This window comes from Pteronotus mesoamericanus, unplaced genomic scaffold (assembly GCF_021234165.1).
Source record: "Pteronotus mesoamericanus isolate MK-2021 breed Mesoamerican mustached bat unplaced genomic scaffold, CSHL_Meso_final contig_502, whole genome shotgun sequence".
Classification (NCBI taxonomy): Eukaryota; Metazoa; Chordata; class Mammalia; order Chiroptera; family Mormoopidae; genus Pteronotus; species Pteronotus mesoamericanus.
This window is the reverse complement of record NW_026555187.1, coordinates 5,805,201-5,826,732: the sequence shown is the minus strand read 5'-3', so window position 1 is coordinate 5,826,732 and position 21,532 is coordinate 5,805,201. Positions and strand designations below refer to the sequence as shown.

The 21,532-nt window shown below is 48.2% G+C and overlaps 1 pseudogene; it reads right to left on the bottom strand.

The window, feature by feature from the left end:
- LOC129074931 (60S ribosomal protein L10a-like) overlaps positions 1-16,493 on the bottom strand; it is a 47,665-nt pseudogene extending 31,172 nt beyond the window's left edge.
- Positions 16,494-21,532: the final 5,039 nt, after the last annotated feature.

Below are 21,532 nucleotides of genomic sequence, written 5' to 3'. Positions count from 1 at the left end.
GTGCCCTCGAGCAAACTGCTGGACTCAGCTGCGGAACAGCCACGCTGCTGGGCCCGGCCCCTGAGAGGAAGCGACTGGCGACCTATGAGTGGAGCGCGCGGCAGAGCCGGCGCCAGGAAACGGCTGCCGGGCCCCCGTGCGCTGCCCACTCCAGCCCACAGGGCGCTGGAAACACGGGGAGCTCGAAACCACGGCGTGGGTTGGCTTTTGTGTTTAATCTCTAAAAGTTCAAAGGATCTTCCAAATATAAATCCATGCGCCCATCGCAGACGAGGTCAGTTCAGCCGGTCCTCTGACCAGTTTCCTCCTAAAGGGGGAGCCAAGTGTGCGGCGCGGAAAACAGTCTGTCTCCTCCGTCTCTGGACGGGTGAGGGAAGCTCCCGTAGAGGCCGGCTTTGGGGTCAAGGATCGAGAAGGAAGGAAAAGAAGTATGAGAGAATACGGGCTTGTGGGGTTTAAGGAGTTAGGAAGGGCTACCCGAACCCACGGCCGCTGCCCCGGGTGTGCCCGTGGGCGATTTCAGCAAGGCCAGCCCTCTGAGTTTCAGCGTCCCCGTCTGTGAATTGGACCTTACAGGAGTATCCCGTCTGGCTCTGATTACATACAAACAGCAAGTACAGACAAATCGAGATAATGTTTCTGCAGCGTCGTCAGTGGTATTGGGCCCTACAAACTTCAGGTGTCAGGAGACCCGTCCAGAGGGGCCGCACAACAGGCGCCACGACTAAGAAAAGGAATTTGCAACCAAATCATGTAAACAAGCCACTCAGGTCTCCCAGCCTCGTGTTTTCCCAAAGAACCCTTGCAAACACTTCCTCCTTCAGGACGCCCCAAGCGGTGTGCGTTCCTCCCCAGCCGCCACCCCCAGGCGAGCCTGGCCCTCCGCCTCAAACCTCCAGGTGTCCCATTTCAGTCGCTGCTGCAAACACCAGTTCTTGTTGTTTCTGAGGAAAATGGCTTTGAAAGCTCTGCGGTCAGGGCACAGACATGAAAGGATCAGAGGCATCCAACTCATTCTGCCCGGAGCCCCGGGACTAAGGCGAAACCCCCCCAGGGTGAAACTCTCTGAGCTTTGCCAGCTCCAAAGGGCTGAGGGCCTCTTCCCCTCCCGCTGGGCCCCACTGGGCTCATTCCTAGGTGTCAGTCCCCGGCTCAGGAACAAATCAATGCTCTGCTGAGGGTCAAATCTCTTGGTTTGCTTTTCTGGCTGTGCTCCAGCTATTTTCTGAGGTGATCCTCCCCCCTGGCCTCGGTGTCCCCACCTTCTCATTAAGTGGAGTATGCAGCTGAACATGAATAACTACTTGCACTCCTCTTTCTGCAGATAAGGAAGCTGAGACCCAGAGGAGGGAAGGGACTTGGCAGAGGTCGCCCAGGTGGTTATGTGTGAATGCTTGTGTGTCTTTGTCTCCTCAGCCAGTTCTCCGGCAACTCAAGTGTCCCAGCCCAAAGACACGTGTAGATCGGGGAGGGCTGACGAATGGGACACAGGCCTGGTGGGTTTGGGTTGGGCAGAAGCTGTCAGGTGTTCCAGGCTGTGAAGCAGGTGTGGGTGGGGGCTCTGGGCAGCTTGCTTACCAGCCTGTCACCTTGGGCAAGTTTCTTGACTTCTCTAAGCCTCCATTTCTTCAACTATAAGACAGAGCTGACAGTACCTATTCCCCCCGGGTTGGAGTTCATAAGATTTAATAAGCCTAGTAGGCTCAACACCAGCTTCTTTTTGTGGCAGTTGTTATTGTAATTAGGTGGGGCAAGCACAGGGTGACCAGGGCAGGCAGGAAACAACGAAAATGTAATGGAAAGACGTAGAAAATCAGGAAAACCAGTCCCCTGCTGCGGCACTGGAGGTCAAGGATCATGGAAGAACTGGAGGAAGCTCCAGTGGGTCTGGCGGAGAAGGGGAGAGGGTGGGGAAATGAAGCAACGCCGGTTCCCGTGCTCAGAAGACCTTTGGCTCTGACACCCATAATTAGCCTGGGAGCCCCACCCCATCGCCCCAGTGGGCAGGGCTGCCCCTCCTTGCTTCCACTCCCATCTTCCGTGGGGGTGACCCTTTTAGACACCTCTGTCACAGCGCCCAGTGTTTGTGCTGAGTGGGGTTCACCTGTGTACAGGGGGGCAGGGCCACACTCAGTGTAAGTTCCATCCTAGAATGGGAGTTCCCACTCTAGATGAGTTCGACTCTGCCAGCGCCGGCAAGACGCTCGGAGAACGGGAGGTCCACAAGCCCCAGCTGGGCCTTGGAGATAAGACGGGCTGGGCAGGCAGCTGGGTGGGCCACCCCCCATCAGTCCATCCCCCGTGGAAGCGAAGGGATGCCCACACACCGCAGCGGCAGAAATCCCTTTTCACCCTGCGAGAACGCAGTGGCAGAGTGGTTGGTTGCAAGGAAATTTTTGAGGAAATCTCATCTCTGGGCACAAAACTTAGGTGATAAAACCTAGGTCATCTCAGAAAACCGTTTCCCAGGTGGCCCTCGCTGACACGGGGGTGGTTCTTCCAGAAGTGGGGCCCTCTCCCCAGTGTCAGTCCTGTGACCAGTCACAATGGGATTGTGTTCTCAATAAACCTCCACTTATCCCTGCAAAAGTATGAGCTGATAATTAAGCAGAGGCAATGACCAAACCAGAGGGATCTGCTCTTTTAATGGAGACGGAATGAAGAGGGAGACCAGTGAAAGCCAGGAGACCGGCTCTGAGCCCGAGGACCAGGGTCTGAGCTCTAGCTGTACCACTGCCTTGCACAAGCTGCATTTCTTTTCTGGGACTTAGTTTCCTCATCTGGGAAGTGGGAACAGCGATCTTTCTTGGGCCCTATGGTTGTGCTGAGGCTCAAGTGACATATTTTCTGTAAAGTTACCTGGGAAACTACAGAATGTCGTGCACTCGTAGGAGGCTGTTATTGCCAGCTGTCTCTCTCACAGTTCGTTTCACCTTGTTCCGAAGTTGGGAGGGGAGTTCTCAGCTGGGCCTCAGCTGACAGAGCTCAGGCCCCCCACCGCTGCCGCTTCTGGGGGTCCGTGTGCCACCACAGTCCAGCCAGCACAGCGCTTCTCAGTTCAGCAGCTGCGCGCTCGCTGGGAACCGACCTGACTCCCTCTGACCTGAGGGAAACCGAGCCATCCTGGGCATCGGAGCTGGCCTGCTGGAGACTGTCCCTCTGGGCCAGTGGGGTGGGGAAGCAGCTGATGGTTTGGTCCCGGGCCGGCCCTGGGCCGCTGAGCAATCCCAGTGCCCGCACGCCCTGCCGGGCCCCTCTTCCCAGCTGTACAGCTATAAGCCTTGAGGATTCTCTAAATGTGGGAGCAAAATAAGAGAATGACTCTACTAGCTTCTTGAAGGTGCTGTGTTGGCATGGTGGTGCACGTGGCCAAAGGGGAAATTGTGTGTGTGTGTGTGTGTGTGTGTGTGTGTGTGAGAGAGAGAGAGAGAGAGAGAGAGACAGAGAGAGACAGAGAGAGACAGAGAGAGACGACTGTATCTAGAGCCTGTGGTCAAAAAGGAAGATGGGGAGAGAGAAGAGGGGCAGGAAGAAAGGAGAGCTGGAAAGCGAGGCTGTGGGAAAGAATACCCAGAGCTGCAGATTCCGGTCAGGAGGGAAGGAAAGAGGCCTTCCCCCAAGGACTCTTGTGGGCGGCTGTGTGGGCAACCTCTCCTGTCAGGCCACACTGCCCCCGGGGTTTCCTTAACCAAAAATGTGTATAAAACGATTAAAGGGGCTCTTGCCTAAAGATCAGCAGCAGCCCATGCCAGTTCCGGACCCTTAGTAGGTGCTCAGTAAATAGTAAGCGAAGGCCAGGGTGGTTCCAGGAAGCCATTTCCAAAGGGAGCTGGATCTAGGCTGGACCAAGTTTGGTAGAGTCTTGAAGCCCAGCTCAGCGGCCTGGGACCCCCCAGGACAGTGATGCACACATGCATGTGCACGGAGGCTGCTGAGTGGCTGCTCCTGACCTCAGGGAGTGGCCGGGGGGTGGGGGGAAGGATGCCCAGAGAATGACGTAAGAAAGCCGTAGTCCGTGGAGATAACAAGGGGGCACCTGCAGCAGGAGGGGCAGCAGGCGAGGCCAGAGCAAGGGCCGGGCGTTCAGCCGCACCAAGGCGTTGGCTGCCAGCATGGGCTGGAGACAGTCAGTGGGACCTGCCTTTTCCTCGCTGTGTGATCTCAAGAGAATGGCTTAGTGGCTCTCAATCTCCATGACCTGCAAAATGATGATAGCCATACATGTCTCATAAGGTGTGTACAGAGTCACTGAAATACTCTGCTATGACTGGTGTCTCAGTAGGCTACTGTCCTCTGGCAGAAAGATCATTGTTATGGTGAACATTAATAAACAGAAACCTCATCTAAAATGGAAGCAGGAAGCTAAGGGAACTCACGCATGTCGCTCAACCCACACCACGGACCTCATCCGGAAATGGTGTACCTTGCACCCCCAGCAGGAAGTGACAGTAATTCACGACTTCAGCAGGAGAAAGCAGAAATTCCTTCCCGCCAGAAACAACTCCGTTCAGGAAACAACTCCAGTGGGAGACCGCCCTAATTCAGCCAATGAACCGTCCCTATACCTCCAATGTCCATTCCACGCCCACGCAGTCTTCCTTTAGGACAGCCCCTCCCACATCCATAAAACACCTACATCGCCTGTTTCTCTGGACTTGCACATAGTTTCCCACTAGACCACACGTCCCGAATTGCAACTCTTTGTTGTTCCCAAGAAAACACATTTTGCTGGACAACTATTTGGCTGCCTATTTGTTTAAGGTCAACATTAGCAGAAGTGCCCCAAGGAGAAGGTATAGAGGAAGGTGACAAGAAAAGCACAAGGGGATTTCCCTTTTTCTTTTCTTGAAGTTTAATCGACAAACAATATCCTATTAGCCTCAGGTTTACCTCACAGTGACTTGATATTGATATCCATTACAAAATGATCCCCAAGGTAAGTCTAGTTACCACCTGTCACCACATGAAGTTATTACAGTATTATTGACTATATCCTCTGTGTTGTACATTACATCCCCATGACACTTATTTTATAACTGGGAGTTTCTACCTCTTAACCCCCCTCACCTGCGTTGCCTGCTCTCCAACCCCTACCCCTGTCTGGCAACTACCAGTTCGCTTCCTATGTCTATGAGTCTGTTTCTGATTTGTTTTGTTTTGTTTTGTTTTGGGGTTTTTTTTAATAGATTCTACATGTAAGTGAAATCATACAGTATTTGTCTTCCTGACTCATTTCACCTATATATTACCCTCCATGTCCATCCATGTCATTGCAAATGGCAAGATTTCTTTTTTTTTATTGCTGAGTAATAGTCCATTGTTTATATGCACCATACCTTTACCCATCATCTATCAATGGACACTCACATTGCTTCCATATCTTGGTTACTGTAAATAATGCTGCAATGAATGTAGGGGTATATATATGTTTTTGAGTAAATGCTTTTGTTTTCTTTGGATATATACCCAGAAGTGGTTTTGTTGGATTGTCGGGTAACTCTATTTTTAATTTTGGAGTTGAATATTTAATTTAACTCCATACTATTTCTTCCGTAGTAGATGCACCGATTTACAATCTCACCAACGGTATTTAGGGGTTCCCTTTTCTCCACATCCTCGCTTGCACTAGAAGAAGGGGGTTTTTCTGGCTGGGGTTAGTCTGAGGAAGAATGAGTGGGTAGAAGGCCCCCTCCCTTCTCTCTGGGGATTTCAAAGAGCCATGGGAGAGACCCACATCCTGGGCTGGACTTCTGAGGCCCAGGCTCCATCCCGTGGGAGGGACTGTGTTCCATCTGACAATGAGTGACCAGGCCTGAGGCCCCTGCTCTGGGGGCGGGGCCCTGGGGCCCTTGGACGAGGATAGTGGTTTATCAGCCTGGCTCCCGCCCCCGCCCAGGAGGTTCCCCAGAAGAGATAAGCGTGACTCATCAGTCTCCCTCCATAGACCAGGTATTTATTTTAAGACAATTGTACATTTTTTTCTATTTACACAAGTAATAAATGCTTATATTTGAAAAGTATAGAAAAATAAAAATAACATTTATAATTACCCTGAGTCTCACAACCCAAAAAAATTTTAGTGCATTACTTTTTGCTTTTTTAAAAAATGATATAGTTGTAATCACAATATAATTTTATTCTGCTTTCTTAACATTGATTCATAAGCTTTTGTTATTACAGACTTTATATACACAATTTTAAAAGTCCGCCTTCATTGTAATTAGATCATGTGCTTTTATGTAACCTTTCCTGCTCGTTAGACTGTTTACAATTTTACCCTAATATAAATTGCATAACACTAACATCTTTGTATGCAGTATATTCTGTTATTTGAATTACCTATTTAGATTAAATCCCCAAAGTGGAATTCATATAGTTAAAGGGCATGAACATTTATAAAGCTACTTACATGTGTATTAACCATCTCAAAATGTTTTCCAGTTTTTTTTCTTATGAGTAATACATAAAACAGAGAACTAAGTAAAATGAATGAAAAAATGAAAAAAATGATGAATAATTCCACCACCCCAAAATAACTACTTTGGGCACTTCATATACTTCCTTCCACATTTTTCTGGGATTATGTTATAAATAAAATAGCATTTTTTACTTAGTTTTCCATATATTAAAGAAGCATTCTAAAACATGATTTTCAAATGCTGTACAATGGCCATTGTGTGTGTGTCATAATTTATACCTTCTTGGTGGTAATTGGGGTATCTCCCCCAATGCTTCATTATTATAAGTGACATGAGAGCAGATGCTAAAAGGCCACTGCATTCACGAGAAGGGTTCTGTCACCGTGGGAGTCACAGAATGACAGACCTCTACCACGCACATGCTCCAGGGAGTCTCTCATCTGCCACACCCTGCAGCTAGATTTGACACCTTTATATGCTCATTTTACCGAGGAGGCAGACTGCACTGAAGAGAATTTGAGTGGTTGGTCAAGTTCATAGATCAGGAAAGTTTCAAAGAAAAGAACTGAAACCTAATGTGCTGGGTCCAATGCTCCTTCCACACATGATTCAATTAGATCACTTTTAATTCTGAAACGTTCTTGTTTTTTTAGTGTTTTGAGAGCCAGAAGTGCCTCAGATGATGATATGCTCAGGGAACCCTAGGGGCTTGATCTTTTCCTCATTATCAGCCTGAGGGAAGGTCTCCTTCCGTTCTTTTCTTTGAAACTTTCCTGATCTGTGAACTTGACCAGCCACTCAAATTCTCTTCAGCGCAGTCTGCCTCCTCGGTAAAATGAGCAAATAAAGGTGTCCAGCTTTCTGACCTGGACTCTATCCTGTCTAACATTTTCAAGAAGACAGACAAAGCAGGATTCCAAAACTTGCAGGTAGCACATACCTAATATGCTGAACGGCAGCAGCGAGGTTCTGAACTTACCAGGCCTAAAAGGTGGACCAAACTTTTCCTATGAGGAAACTTTATGAAGATTTCCCTTCTAAACAAAACAAAAAAAAAATTTTTTTAAAGAAAAGGAAACTATACACTGAAAGGAGGAGAACTGAAATTTTTGAAAGTGCAGCTAACTCCCCCCACTCAGCGCTGGGAAACCATGTGGCACGGGGAGCCACCGGGGCACAGCGTCAGGGGGCACCAGTCACGTGTGCTTCAGCAGGACAGCCTTGAAGACGACTTCCAAGGAGCTGCTGCGATTTTAGGCTGTAGTAATAGAATGTTAGGGTTGTTAAAATTTTTTCACAATACCTGTTACAGACAGCAAGGCACGCTTTATTCAAGGGGAACCACCATAATGGGGGGTTGTAGTAGGGGAAAGGGAAAGGCTTAACTCTGAACACAAAAAGGACAAGTGGAAACATATAGTCAAGGAGCAGGGTCAGACTTGAAAAATTACTACGAGGACACATTGTGGGTGTGGGTAACAGGGATCCCTGCTAAACCAACCCAACAGCAGTGCCGTGGAAGGCGGGCCTGGGCGGCAAGACACTGAGGGGTACGAAAGCTGCTCAGAAATCAAGGCTGAGGGATTGTCGCTCAACTGACCCAACAGAGTTCTTGCTCAAATTAGACGAAGCAGAGATGAACGCGGAAGCCCAAAAAATCAGGGCCTAGTTGAGAACAGAATTGGGAAGAGGCCAGTTAGAATTAGGACGAGCAGTGCTGGCTGGTGTGGCTCAATGGATTGAGCACTGGACTGCGAACCAAAGGGTCACAGTGCAGGGCACATGCTGGGGTTGCAGGCCAGGTCCCCAGCAGGGCGTGCGAATTGCAACCACACATTGATGCTTCTCTCCCTCTCTTTCTCCCTCTTTTCCCCTCTCTAAAAAGAAATAGATAAATTCTTTAAAAAAAAAAAAAAGGAATTAGGACAAGCAGAGAATCTTTGGCAAGGTCCATATTTGTAGAGGGATACTGACCAACTTGAGTACACCAAGAGAAAGCTAACCTGGTTGACAAAAGGCCAGGGGAAAAATGTCATGTTTATCTTTCAAAAGACATTTACTGAATACCTACTGTTTGCCAATTGAACAGTGTGGACAACAAAAATTAGATTCCCGTCCCAAAGAACCTCACATTTCAGTGTGAATATAGGAAGAGACTGAAAATAAGCTAGTACCTGAAAAAAAAAATAAGCAAGATCATTATAGTATGAAAGAAATAAAGGAGGGAAAATGGTGGCGAGTTGGATATAATCTTTAGAGCAATTAACGAGGCAGAAGACAAGCAGGAGTTTGGGGTGTCAATGAAACAGAGAGGAAACTTAGAAAATGAGAGAGAGCTTGGTTGTGCTGGGCGCTGCTGAGAGCACAAGATGAGAGCAGAGAAGAACCACAGAACCTGGCAAGATGGATGCCACCCGTGACCGCAACCCAAGAGCGGCTTCGGTTGAAGTACTGAGAATGGACGCCCAGTGGGAGTGGGTTGAAGGGGGAATGGGAAGTGAGAAAGCAGAAACAACCCTTCCCAGAAGTTTCTCTGTGAAAGGGGAGCCAAGAGTAGGATGGCAGCTACTGGAGCATATTGAATCAAGGAAAGGTGTATTTTAAAAAGTAGACGGCATTAGGGCACAATTATGTGCTAATGGGAAGGATCCAGTAGAGGGAAGAAAAGGGGTGATGAGGTAGGAGACAGGGAAGTTAAATGCAGACGCATACACCTTGAGACAGCAAGTGGAGGTGGGTGCGGAGCACGGGTGGGAGCTTGGCCTTTGATAGGGGCAGGGAGGCACAATGCTTACAAAGAAAGCATTGTAACTGGAAAGAACAGAAAATGTGAGTTCAGTTGCCAGTAGGCTTGTCGACTTGGTGATAGGAAGATGTCAAATGCTTCCATATTCTCGAGGAAGTATGGACTGAAGCTTGGTGGGGCAGAACGCAGGTTGGAGAAGAGAGGAAAGATACAGATAACTCTCTTGGAAGGTGGAAGTCCATATTGACTAGGGCCAAGTAGCAGGATTGTTGGGCACAGGAGAGTGCTCATTTAGGGTTTGTGCAAGTCTCAGACATCGGCTCTGGCTAAGTGAGCAACAAATCTAAATGGACAGAACAGAGTTTACACGGTCACAGGAAAAACTGAAGGAGCCAAGTAACAGGGACGAGCTTAGCCCCGTGGATGTCAAGCAGGAACTCGCACATGGCAGTTCTAGAATGCGGCTGTTGGGATTACTGAGTTCTAGCCCTCCACATTCAAATCGCAAGGAGAGTGCATCTGATTGGCTAGATTGGAGCAAAGAACAATTAGATCGAAAGTCTCACCAAGGCTGTTCAGTGAGGGGTGGATACTTCATCCAGCAAGGTTGTAATATTATTATACAAAGAGGAAAAGGATTCTGGACAGACGAAATCAGATGACTAGTACGTGCCATGAATTACAGTGTAGCCAGTCAGTAGGTTGTGTTTTTTCTCAAGCAATATTCATCCTCTCTGGGGCAAGCTCAAAAAAAGCGGGTCATGGGCATTGCGCTAAGTAAGCATTGTGGATTATAGTAATTAGACCTCTTATGGGCTTACACAATCGTGGGAGGGGCAGGGTAAGTAAAAGTCCAAATCTGGAGCTAAAGGATCAGAGAAAAACCACTAACCAGCCCTGTCATGGGGCATGATCGGGCATTTGCAGGAATTCTGGAAGCTCGCCACGTCCAGCTGCTGCGGGAGGACCACAAAGGGCCAGTGTAGGAGTCCATGGATCCGTGTCAGTTCTCCATAGCTACCGCCTCTGTGTCTGGGGTGGGCCTGGGGTCACTGCTGGTCAGCAGACCCCGCAGGTGGGCGGAGAGACCCAGAGAGAGGAAGAATAAGTACAAAGTGGAACCTCTGGCGCTTCTGTGTCCGCCCCTAAGTTCCCAATATAGTCATCAATATAAAATTACGGCATGGTAAGCATAATGGTCGGAAAGACCGACAAAGGAATTTAGGGTATTTTCAGGAGAATGACTATAATGATGGACCATAAGATCCGGAATATGAGGATCATATGAATTGGAGTCTCAAAGTCAAAAAAAAATGTGTGCACTGGGGGTGCTCGCGTAAGCGAGCTGTAAGGATGGATAAAGATGCTAAAAGTGGGAATTTGAGATTTCAGATGTGGTGTGGTAGCAAGATAATGATAAGGAGGTCTCAGGTGGCTGGGGGTGATGGAAGAATCATTCACGTGGATGATGCACTTGCGAGGGTGGCGGCTGGGACCGGGCCACAGAGGAAGTCCGTGGGCCTGGAGCTGAAGTCCTCACGGAGGGTGCGGCCATGGCTGGCTGATCCGTAGGCACAGCAGGAAGGGCAGGTGCAGACCGAGCCTGAAAGAAGCCGGGGAGTTTGAAGCAGGAGGAAGAGGGTGGTTTTTACGTGGCAACAGGGAGCGGAGCAAGGAGAGCTCCTACCCACCTGATGGCTCCGAAGGTGAGGCGAAAAGAGGGACTGTCCCGACGGCCCCGCAGGGGAGCCCGCGTCCTGAAGGGGGCGCGAGATTTTACTCAGTGAGGCGGGAGGTGCCTTCCGGGAAGACAGGGGGACCCAGGAGAAAGCACCGATCGCTCCACGTGTGTTCCAAGAGGACACTGACATAAATGTGCTCCCAGAGGCAGGGGTAGAAGGTGAAACAGGTTAGAGACTATATAAGGACTTTTCAGCTTCGAATGTCGGAGACCCAACTCCAACTAGATTAAGCAAAAGAAAAGAGAATTCAATTGCTCCCGTACCTGGAAACCCAGCGGGGCTGCGGGCTTCAGTCCCGTCTGCATCAGGGACACAACGTGTGTCCTGGGTGCTCTCTTTCGGTCACTCTGTTCCGCTCTCCTGGTTGGCTAAGCTCTCGGACCGCCTCTCCCCACACAGCCGCGCCTGGCGCCCAACAGCTCCAGGCGGACCTGGGCGTTCGCCCCTGCCTCTTCCCTCAGCTCACCGGTGAAACCCCGGCGGGACCCTGCGGTTACTGCGGCGGAACCGCTCAGTGGCTGGGCCTGGTGGGCAGAGCCACCTGTTGGCACGTAAGGGAATTGCCCTTCGTGGGAAAACTGCGATGCCGTCATCCAGAGCACCAAGGCAGGGTGCTGGACAGGCAAGGGCTCTGTGATTCCCTCAGATACACACAGAGCAGATGGGGGCGGGGTTCGGGGTGATGTCGGATCACTGCGGAGGCTGGGATTTAGACTTCTGGTGGTCGCTGAGGGAAACAGTCATGCGAGACGTGATGGCGTTGGCAATGATACCTTCTTAAGGGAAGTGGGCAACCTTTGGGAGTCCTGAGGACCGAGAGCACCAGAATCGGCCGTGGCCAGAGCGCCCCCCAGCACTGTGTCACGGCGTAGCGGGAGAAGCCAAGGCGCAAAGTCGCCTCTCACTAACGCTCTCCTGAAGTCTCACGAGATTTGGAGCCAGCGCTCAGGAGATCTTGGCCCCACACTTCACAAACTCCACCCAAAATACCGAGATATTTGATAGCAGGTCCGAAGAACTGGCCTCCGGGAGAGGCAGAGACGTCATCCACGTGGCTCCAGCCTGGAATCGGTAACGATGCAGAAGCTAGAGGAAAGTTTTGAGCTAATGATTACAATTAAAACTGTCTAATGAAGATGAAAGTGTTTATGCAGTAACTTGAATGCCTCTAGTCACAGATAGTATATAAAGGCTTCAATTTTGGCTGTGAGATCACAGAGTTTCCAGATTTAAATTCCATGACTTTATTCATACTGGGGAAGAGGAAATGATCATCAGCTGAATAGTGCAGTGGCAAAATGTTATCTTCAACATCGTTTCATCTCCCTTTTTTGACTCTTTTTTTTTTCCCTGTCTCCTCCCTGCTCCATCCCATCCCTACGAGCACAATGCTTTTGACAGGGGAACTCAAGAGTTAAAAGATTTTAGCTCCCGTCATAGTTGGGAGGCTGAAGTGATTGATACATATTCCAGGAACTGGAATGCAGGACTACTGACTCCAGGGGGGCTGAGGAACAGTTCAGCCTTGTGCCCCAGGGACTGGGGGAGCGATGGAGAAGGTATCTGAGTCCTTGTGTTCCAAGGAGGACTCAGATAAAGAATTGATCAGCAAATAAAGGAGTACTAAGGAACTCACCAAGGAACTGAAACTCTTATCCAATTAACCTTTATTTTTCTAAACCATTTACCTGCCATTCCCCATATAAAAAAGCTTGGCTTGAGATGAGATGTGAAGGTTTTGGGGGGTACATAACCCACCGCCTTCTCAGGTCCCCGGCATCTGAATAAAACACCCATCAAGATTCAATCCTTGTCTTTCCTTGTTGGTTTTCGTAGTGACAGGCAGTACAAATGCCAACTTTTCTAGTTTTACTTTCATGGATACCCACCCAGACCTGCCCTTGGGCAAAATGTCCCTGCTGCATGACTCTTCTTCCTCATCAAAATGTCCAGGATCTGCCAAACAGCCCACTGTCAGCAAACAGCACAATGTGAGCTAACCCCGTGAATGTCAGATTTTGGGAAACCGAACCCTGTTGAAAGAACTATAAATGTAATTATAAACAGTCGGTACCATACATTTTTAGTCATTTCATTTCTTAGCTTCTGTGTTCACTGTTAAATGTGTTTTGATTAGTCTTGTCTCCTCCAGTCAGATTGTTAAGAACCGTGAGCAGAAGTTTTATGTTATAATTCTCTAAATTCTCCCCAGTTTGGTATTTCAGTAATAGGAGATTAGTCCATTTCAATCAAGGTGAGTAAGCTCTATTCGTGAGCTAATTTCTTCATTTGTTCCAAACACTACAGAGAACCACCTATTCGTCAGGCACTATGAGGCTGACAGTGTATGGAGGTGAGTAGGACAAAGCCCCTGCTCAGCCTGGGGAAGATGTGAAATAGAAAGTGCCTACGAGGGCTGGGCACCATGGCACACACATTGCGTCATTCCCATAGTTTACCCTCCCCCAACCACACCAGGCAAGGATGGTTAGATTTGTTTTGGAAGAAAACTCAGGACCCAGAAAACGAGAGCCAAAACTCAAACCCAAGTCAGTATGACTCTGTGCCGCCCCTAAACAAACAAATTGCAATCACAAAACCATTTGATTTTCATTAGGAAAGGGACGCTTTTTCTTTTGGGAGACTCAGGAACAAAAGGATTCTTTTTTACCTGTGATTGGACGCAGAGAATAGAGCAAAAAGTTTAGTTTAAAAGGATGCTGACATGAAATTCAGAAAAATCAAGGGTAGGTGTGGCTGTGTGTCTCATCAGGTGGAGCTCTGAGTGGCTCTGTCCAGGCGTGTGCTGGGCCCGGCTCAGTAGAGGTGTCTCAAACCACCAAGGGCCTGACCTGCGGGCTGCACTGCGGTGGCGAGCCAAAGCTCGGGTGCCATCTAGTGGTGAGCACGAAGCCTCGTTGTAGGGTTGAAAAGGGGTCTGGTGCCAGCATACCTTGTTGGTGGGTGAAGAGCTAAGATTCAGAGTCAGCTGTAATTGGGAGGGGGGTGGGGTGTGTCCTGAATCCTAGGCCCAGAACCCATCATAGCATTCCCACCACCCAAAAAATTATTTGTTGCCTCAAGATCTGTATCCCTGAATTCAGTGGCTTCTCTCAGCCCACACCTTCACCTCGCGGGCTTTCAGGAAAGAAATGTGAATGCTTTCTATGCTCTCCTTCCTATTTCCATTGGTGTTAATCTCCCCCTCCACACACACACCCCACCTGTTATCAGGATCACCTATCGGAGTGCCTCTCCAGGGAGAACCTTTCCTGAAAACAAGATCCAGGCAGGAAAAATCCAGCAGGCTGGGAGGGCAAAGGGATGAGGACGACCAAGGAAGAAAATGCATTTCTTGCAGAAGGAACCCCTTAAACAGAGCCTAGGAAGCTGGGCATCCGCAGCAGCCTCTCAAGGTACCAGGCCACCGTCAGGGCCTCCTTTCGTCTCTCCTGTGCCCTCTCTTTGCCTGGGGTGCCACACCTCAGCCCCAGCTCCACCTCCCCACAGGGCAGGCAATTGTGCAGAGCCTGGCCCTGGAAAGGAAGGGAGACGGGTAGTTCCGATGGTCCAGAGGCATGGGCTTGACCTGGTGACAGAGGCAACGGAGAACGTGCGTGGCCTACCAGAGGATGCTCTCTGAACGCCGCTGGGTGATGGAGCATTGTCTGAGCTCACACCTACAGTTACACTTGCGTCACTCAATCCAGTCATTCATTATGTAAGTGAATGAATAATGCTGCATGTTTTGGGAATGCGTGTATTTTTAAGTTAAAATACATCTGCATTTTTGATCTTGTGGTTGGCACCCCTCCCTCCAAAAATGTCCCCATCTTAATCCCCAGAATCTGTGAGTGCATGACCTTCTGCGGCCAAAGAGACTTCACAGACGTGATCTAGGTTAAGGACTTTGAGATGGAGAGATTAGCTTGGATTATCCAGGTGGATCCAATCTAATCACATTAGTCAGGTAAAACCAGGGAAACTTCATGGCTATTGACCTGGGGGGGGGGGGGAAGGTGGGAGAGAGCGAGAGAGAACAGTAGAATATTCCAAGAGAGATGTGATATTGCTGGCTTTGAAGATAAAGAATGGGGTCATGTATGAACCAAGGAATGTGGGCAGCTTCTGGAAGCTGGAAAAGGGAAGACAGCATTCTCCCTGGAGTCTCCAGAAAGAATGTGGCCCTGCGGATATCCTGAATTTAGCCCAGTGAGACCCACGTCAGACTTCTGCAGAACCGTAAGATCATTTGCATTGCTTTAACCCACTAAAGGTGTGCTAACTTATTAGAGGAGCAATAAAAGCTAATACAGGGAGTAGGTTCTGAGGTCTCCAAGTCTTGTTCAGCATCAAAGCAAGAACTGCCTGGAGCGATGCTGCCCCTCAGAGACTTCGCTCTGACCACGCTTTTTGGACGTTGCTTGAGGATCTATTTTACTACTCAGAAACCAAAAGATCTCCATCCCACCTAGTGGGCCTCTGATGAATGTCTTCAGACACCTCTAAGAGCTGCATTAGGGGGCTTTTGGGAGTAGCGTCTGTGCCCCTCATCACTGGCTTGGACACACTCTAGAAATAGATATACTCGTATGAGTATGAACTACAGAGAGGGCACAAGTGGATTGTCTCTACCAGGAAGTATTGGCTCCTAAAGGAAACACTCATTGAATCATGAAGTTGTCCAAACCTCTTTAACGCATAATTCCATTATTAGAATTTTTTTATTTGAAACCAATTCCAAAGCCGTTAAATACAATGTGCATAGAAATTTTTATAAAATTATCTATTATAGTAAAAGCAACAGCAAAGGAAACAGTCAAAATTCCAACTTAAGGAAACCTTGAATAAATTACTATTCTGTGCCAAATACAGCACCATTAAAAATTACAATCATTCATAAAATGGAAACATAGGAAAATGTTACTATGCAAAATGGAAACAATATATTATAAAATAGTATTTATTGTATAATCCTTTACTGACCACATGCTATGTCTCAGGGATCGTACCAAGTGCCAAGTAACTACGGGACGCCAAAGTACATATACTCTCTGCCCTTGCAGACTGAGGTTCCCCATGACTGTGAACTTGTGAAATGATCTATGCCTGTGGAAGGACACACAGCAACAAACGAAGCAAGGCGTTACGTTAGGGCATGGTAAATATTCTACTCAACCTTCTTAAACTATCATTTCAGTTAATAATCATTCTATGAAGGGAAGGCAGGAAGAAACGTAACCCTCTGGACCCAAGTCCAGATGCAGAGCCAGAGTGGTAGCGGGCTGCTTGCTGGGGACACCGGGTCTGAATATCCTGGTGAAAATACAGCAAACGACAGGGTGGCAGGTCAGAAGGCCAGGCTCGTCCCCAGCAGGGGACAGGAATCCATCTGTATGTACACACAGGTCCTTCCCAGGTGGGGCCACACTGGAGCCTCACACCTGCTGTGTGTTTGGGAAAGTTTCACTGCACGTGGAGTGGCCCTGAGGGACAACACCCGAGTCTACCTGCCCCCTCAGCTGCTGAGGGGTTACCTGTGAAGCAGAGGCTGTGTGGCTCCCAGTTTCCTGCTGCCGCCGCCATGGCTAGGCCCTACTCAGTGTTCCCGAGGGAACAGGGGACGGCAGGGCTGGTCAGTTTCTCAGGCACCTTCTGAAGACCACAGCGAGGGGAGCTGTGCGGGCTCTCGGCCAGGCAGAGGACAGCTAAGCGAGCGTGGCGCTCGGCCGCTAGCGTGGAGTCCGAAGACCCGCGCCAAGAGCACTCGGAGGACTGCACAGCCACCGAGGCCTGCGGGGAGCGGCGTCGCTGTCCTTGCTCACTTCGCGGTAGCTCTGCTTCCTCCCTCGTCCTCCCCTCCTTCCCTCCTAGGGCGAAAAAAGAGGAGCCAACCCCCACACTACAGGGAGACCCCAACTCACAGTCTCAAGACAGCGGCTACTGAAAAGAGCAAGTGCGGGCGAGGACGCAGAGACCAGGGCCGGCGCTCCCGTGCGCTGCTGGTGGGGACGCCATGTGGCGGCTTATCCAAAAATTAAAAGTGGAATTACTCTGTGCTTCAGCGACCCCGTTTCCGGGTGTTTACCGAAAAGAACTGACAGCAGGGTCTCAAAAAGATAGCTGCACATTCATGTCCATTGTGGTATTATTCACAATAGCAAAAACGTGAAAAAAGTGAAAACGAACAGATGAATGGATGAACCGAATGTGCTATTTGCAGAGGATGGGATGTCATTAGGCCTTCACAGGGGAAGACGCAGAGACGTGCGCTGCCCGGCGACGGCCCTTGAGGATGGTGATCGATCGGCGAAATAAGTTAGTCACAGAAGATAAATATCGGAATCCCCTTCTGAGAGGTACACAGAGGAGTCAAATTCATTGAGCAGAAAGTAGGCTGGTGGTTGCCAGGGGATGGGGGTCGGGGGGATGGGGAGTTGTTGAAGGAGAGCAGAGCTTTAGTTTTGCAAGAAAAAGAAGTTCTGGAGCGTGGCTGCAAAACAATGTGAAGATACTTAACACTACGGAACTGTACACTTAAAAAGGTTAGATGGTAAATTTTATGTTGTGTGGTATTTTACTACAGTTAAATAAAAATAAGAAGTCTTTCCTCTTCCTCCCACCAGCTCTTCTCTATACCTCCTCAATCCTATCTCATGCCTCCTTTCCCAGGAGACTCTCTCTTTTGTCTTCTGCCGGGACTGCCACGAATATTTGTAGGGCGAGGGGAAGGGCGCATGCATATATTTAGAGATGTTTAAGATTATAAATCCAGATAGCACACAGATAAATAAAATGTATCATTCTAACTTCAAAAATGTAACTTTGTAGCAACAAAAAGCTAGAGTGTGAAGCCGGGCTTTCCATCCTCAGTAACCTGCCAAGGCCCTGGCCGTGTCCCTGAGCCAGGCTCCTTCCCGCACGGGCCATCTCTGTGGCCGCGCAGGCCAGGCCAGGCCAGGCCACCCCACGCTCTCGGGCCCAGCAGAGGCTCCCTCAGGCCAAGGCCGCCTGAGCCCCCAGTGGACTTCCCGGCCGGCAGTGGGCCGTGGATCCCTCCAGTCGCTGCCGGCACAGCTGCGCAGAGCTGTGTGTTCCTCACACGGGCCTGGCACTGAGCCCTGCCTTTGGTTTCAGGTTCTGCTGCCACGCTTTTGAAATTCTTAATAATTTTCTAACAAGGAAGCTTTCATTTTCATTTTGCGCTGAGTCTGCAGGCTATGCAGCTAGTGCTCGGTAGCCATGCCCTCCTGGGAGAGCGCAGAGCCTCAGCCTGGGACAGGGCAGAGGGAGCTGGGGGGTGCTCCGCCGGCCTCAGGTCCTTCCTGTCCCCTCCCCGCAGCCTACAGGTAGTAACTGCTTTTCTGCACCGGCTTCTTCCAGGCTTCTCTGTGAAACCTCTTCTTTTTTTTTCTTTAACCTCTTTTAGTAGTGAACAACCTTCTACTTTACATTAAATTCTTTACATTAAAATTTTAAATACTAAATTAACAAATCTTTACCTTAAATTTTTCTTGTTCAAATAACCTGGATGCTTTCTGCTTTCTTACTGATACAGGGATATAAACAGTAAACTAACAAAAGAAATAGATAATGATATATGCTAGCGAAAAAGTTAAGCAGAAATGGGCGTAAAGAATATGAGGTCAAAGCAACAGCAGAAAGATGTTGGACTGAAAATTTACATTTGACTTCTTGTCCCCCATTACAACTGAAAAATGGCGAGGAAATGTAAAAGTGAGGGTTCGATTTGCCTCATCTAAGTGGAAAGTGCTTCATCTAAGCCCCCAAACTTAAGGCACTTCCTGCGAGGCACATCAGGCGAGCAGGATCAGGTCGCTGCGAAGAAGATGCAGCCCCTCTCTGGACCACCCCTCCTCTCTCCCCCTCTTCAGGCTCCTCCCTACAGTGGCTTTGCAGGGTAGTAAGCAGACAAGTGACCTCTCTTGACAAGCTCTATGTAACTTCATTAGTGTCTCCTCTGATCAAGAAGGAAAATAACAGCATTCACTCACTCATTCATTCATTCATTCATTCATTCACTAATCACTTAGCAAACATGTTTCAAGCACCTCCTATGTACCAGCTCTGTCCTAAGCACACTGGAGGGTATAAAGTAGAAGACACAGTCCCTGTCATCAGAGAGATTACAGTCCAATGGGAGAGATAATGGAAGACTGACATACATGCAACTAAGTATTATTCAAAGCTAAGAAGAATCATAAGCTGGTTAAGAAAATATGAATTCCAGAGATTCTGACAGATGAAGCTGTTAGCCTTACTTGAACCAGATAACCTATTCAATTCAGGTCAAGTAGACATTATTGAGCACCTATACAGTGTGGATTTCAAACAGGAATGAATTTGGAGACAGGGCAGAGAAGCATGGCAGCAGGAGGGGTAATGCCCATTTCTGCCTGTGGAAGGCAGGGAGCTAGAGTCTCCTTAGTTCTGCAGGGCCTGGGAGGAACAGGTCACCGGAACACAACAGGTGTTTGTTGAATTGAACTCACATTTGCTCCGTGCAAGCAATACATGGGGGGGATAAGACAGCAGCAAAGACCAACAGCAGTTAAACCAGACAATGGCTCGTCATGATAGAGGAGACACTCTTTTGCCAGTGGAGGTTAGGGACAACTTGACTGTAACACGACTGTGGAGGGGCAAAGGGAAGGATGAGTAGAAATTTTTTTTAATAAGTTAAGAAAGAGGAAGTTATTTCAGTCATAGAAAATGTGTAAAGACACTAAGGCATTAAAATAAGGAACAAGGGGGAAAATTGGGACAACTTTAATAGCATAATAAAATATAATTTCAATTAAAAAAAGCTGTTTTCACTGGAAAAAATAAAAGTAAGAATAAAATAAGAAAGGAGGTGGGAGCAAGCAAGTAGTAATGTGTATCAGAACACAGGGAATATATGGGGAAGTGTTAGGACGTGAGAGTAAAAAGCCGGAGGTGTCTCGGTCGTGGCCTTGGAGTGTCTAAGGAGGCGGGTGTGAGGGCAACTGACATCTAATGAATAGAATGACGTCTAATGTTAGAATGACATCTAACCGCCCCACTGATCCCCGCCATTGATTTGCTAGGAATTTCCACTCCAACCTAGAGGTGAAGGATGCTAAGTAGAATGGTATGTTAGCTGGGGGGGGGAAGGAACAGAAGCATCGGATTCAAGGGGAATGTCCAACCAACAACCTACTGCTTCCTGCCCAAGTCTGAATGATTTGAGAAAGGAAATAAAAATGGAATGAAAACCAAAATTTCTTTTTTTGCAGATGAAGCTGCTATTGAAAAATGTGGCTTATATCTAATCTGAACAGCACGATTCACGTTCCAATCTCAGTGGCCAGGGGGTGAAACTGCTCCGCCTAACCAGCCCAGGGGGTGCTTTGTGATTCAAATGGCTGAGTGCGAGATGGGGTATTCCTTTGGAAATGTAAGGCGCTGCTATGAAAACCAGAAGGTGTGCCCTCTCCTGTTCCTGAGTGTGAGTGCATGTGAGTGTGTGTGTGTGTGTGTGTGTGTGTGTGTTTAATGTTCCATATCCCATGCGACCCCTTTAGGGTGCAGCTGGGCCGAATTTAGGGGTTTAAAAAAACCCTATCCTTTGAACAAGCCACTTGCTCTTTCTGCATCTCAAGTGCTTGCTCTCCATAACAAAACACCATAAAATAAGACTTTTCATTGGCCCATTCCCTGCCTTAGGAATGCTGGGCTCATAAATGACATTATATCTGTAAAGAGCTATGATCTCCTTGAAGACAACTGCTGTATAAATATATATGATTATTAGCTAAGTCGCTCAAAAACGAGTCTATGCACGAGTGCGTTGGAAGTCCAGCAGGACCAGAAGAGGACGACAGGCCTCCTCATTTCCCAGGGCCACTGAATGCCTTTGTTTCCGGGACATCTAGCACCTCACAGTTACCTCCTCCCAGCACCCACATGCTGCCCAGGGGGACAGTGTAGCCAATTAGGCTCCCTGGAATGATGGGTTAAAACATTTGGAAAGTAAAGCCAGCAGAATTCCAAGCAATTGCCACTTTGGGGGTTTTTTTAGAAAGATAATTAAAAAGAAATCCTGTTTAGGTTTTAAATACTGATGGTTGTTCATCTCCCCTAATCCATTCATCAAGGTTCCCACATGCAGTTTTAAAGGAACCTGGAGTTTAATTTTAAAAAAAATTTTTTTTTAACTGTGGGAGTGAGGAGTGGGGGTGGGATGGGTGGAGGAGGGTAAAGGGGGAAAAATTCAGACAACTGTAATAGAATAAACATGATTTATAAATTAAAAAATAAATAAAATTTAAAAATTCTTTAAAGGAAAGGGTTCTTCTATCTTATGTTTGCTTTTATAAGGGGAAGAAGAAGGAAGAGGAAGGAGGAGCAGAAGGGGAAGAACAAAGGTGGAATGGGAAGACCTGTCTCTAGTTTTTCTTTTGTCTTTTAGATATCATGGATTTTAGACCGTAAAAGGAACCTTAGAAGTCAATCTAGCCACAGGAACCACTTTGGGTTTTGGGGGCTCCCCATTCCCTTTTTAAGATTATATATGGATGGTGAGAACCAATGAGGTAAACTCAATTTCCTAAGCTTACGCAGTCAGTCAGTAACGTAGCAGG